We start from the raw sequence: 2230 nt of genomic DNA on the forward strand, positions 1-2230 counted from the left end.
CAGCCTCCTGAGTCGCTGGGATTACAGGTGTGCGCCACCACGCCCAGCTAATTTTTTGTATTTTTAGTAGAGATGGGGTTTCACTGTGTTAGCCAGGATAGTCTTGATCTCCTGACCTCATGATCTGCCTGCCTCAGCCTCCCCAAGTGCTGGGATTACAGGCATGAGCCACTGCGCCTGGCCTGGGAAAGCTATTTTAATGAATAAGGGAAAAGTCAATGCCACCTAATATTTTGATGAAGACAAATATAAGCAGAAATAAGCTGATGGCATTTATTGAGAAGGAGAAAGAAATGGAGAATCACAATACTCATCTTCTTTTATAGTCTTGAAAATGTAATGCATATTACCATTATTTTTGTGCTATCACACATTCTTCCCTAGGATAATGTAAGAAATTGATAGTTAACTTGGAAGACTTTGCTATTAAATTGGCTTTGAGATATGTCTTTGTCTCATTCTTAATTAAAGCAGCACCCAATAAAGCACCTCTTTAACGATAAAGATCAGGCTTCTGGTGAGAAAAAATTGTTTTTCTTAAGTGAGATGAAATCTGAATTTCAACCATTCTTGTATCAAGTGCAGGAGCCAGAAGGAGTGAGATAGATTGGTAGTGGCACCTCCTTATTTTACAGATGCAGAGAGAGATTGAGACCCGGAGAGAAGGGATGGATTTCATGGCAAAGCCTGGAGTAGAATCCAGGGGTCTTGGTTCATCCCATTAGATAACTACAGAATGTCTCTAGGTTGCCCTTGCTATGTATTTAAAACAAATTAAAACAAATAAAAACATTAAAAACTAAGATGTCAGATGCCTTAAATGTTAGCATCTGGCAGTTTCACTTTATCTCCCCATCCTAAAATCAACCGAACATTATAGAGTATACTTGGCACTATAGAGTAAGACAAAGCTGGTTAGACCAGGTTACCTACCCTCAGAGAGTTTAGCCTCACAGAGAGTTACTGTAATACAGTGTGATAAGTACTCAGAGATGACATAAGGATTATAGAGAAGGTAGCAATTAATTTTACTGGGTAGGGCAAAAATGGGTAGGCGGGGCAGGCTTCCCAGAGAAGGTCACATTTGAATTTCGCCTTGAAAGATGAGCTACAACAACCCAACTGCAGGCAAGTGAAAATTACCCTTAGGCCAAGTTTCTCATAAATACTTTAGGTTGCTGAGCCCTGACTGAAAGTGGTGCTACAGGTGCATGGGCAAAAGCAGAGCTAAATTAATTTGGTTCCATTTTTAAGCAATAAGAGACTTGCAAAGACTATCCTTTAAAAAAAAAAAATTATCACTAGAAAAAGAACTGGGTATGGTGCTGGACACGGTGGCTCACTACTATAATCCTAGCACTTTGGGAGGCCAAGGCAGGTGGATCACTTGAGGTCAGGAGTTAAAGTCTAGGCTGTGCAGTTTAGCGAGACTCAGTCTCTACAAAGAATTAAAAAATTAGCCAGACATGGTGGTGTGCAACTGTGGTCCCAGCTACTCTGGAGGCTAAGGCAGGAGGATCACCTGAGCCCAGGAGGTAGAGGCTACAGTGAACTGTGATCATGCCACTACTCTCCAGCCTGTGCAACAGAGCAAGACCCCATCTCAAAAAAAAGAAAACCCTCCACTATAGAAAATACGAAGTTCTGAGGAAGGGAACCATAATCCTCCCCCCATTCTGTTGGTGTTCTGGCTTTATTAAGGCTTTTTTCCTCTTCTACCTCCCATAGAAGGGGGACAGTTTTATTCTTGCAACTACAGTACCTGCACAAGAAGTCTGCTTTTAAAGTCATCTGTGGCTCTTCTACATGTATACTGATGGCTGAAACCACAGAGGGACACTGGAGTTTACTTATCGGATGGTTTTTGTCCTGGTTTTGCTTTCAGGTATAGTAGAGTGCAATGGAGGAGTGGCCGAAGAGGATGAAGTGGAGGTCATCCTTGCACAGGAGCCTGCGGCTGATCAGGAAGTGCCAAGGGATGCCGTCTTGCCTGAGCAGTCCCCGGGAGAATTTGACTTTAATGAGTTCTTTAACCTTGATAAGGTGCCATGCTTGGCTTCGGTGAGTGTAGCAGCACACTTAAAAATGTGTGGTTAAATTTGACCTGAGTATTTAAGACATCTTTTTGAAAGTGTTGTTTTGCTAGATGCTTTTGGGGTTTTTGGCTTTTATTCTTACATATTTAAATTTTTGTTGACTTTGTTTTGAGAAGCTTAATGGATAATAAGAG

General features: G+C 41.6%; 1 protein-coding gene across 1 annotated transcript in view; it reads left to right on the forward strand.

Annotated features, from left to right (window-relative positions):
- EIF4ENIF1 (eukaryotic translation initiation factor 4E nuclear import factor 1) overlaps window positions 1-2230 on the forward strand; it is a 42635-nt gene that overhangs the window by 13077 nt on the left and 27328 nt on the right. The window contains exon 3 of the mRNA XM_011938320.1: window positions 1886-2061. The gene's annotated coding sequence lies outside the window, so the exon portion shown is untranslated. The remainder of the gene's footprint in view (window positions 1-1885; window positions 2062-2230) is intronic.

Source organism: Colobus angolensis, unplaced genomic scaffold (assembly GCF_000951035.1).
Source record: "Colobus angolensis palliatus isolate OR3802 unplaced genomic scaffold, Cang.pa_1.0 Scaffold171, whole genome shotgun sequence".
NCBI lineage: Eukaryota > Metazoa > Chordata > Mammalia > Primates > Cercopithecidae > Colobus > Colobus angolensis.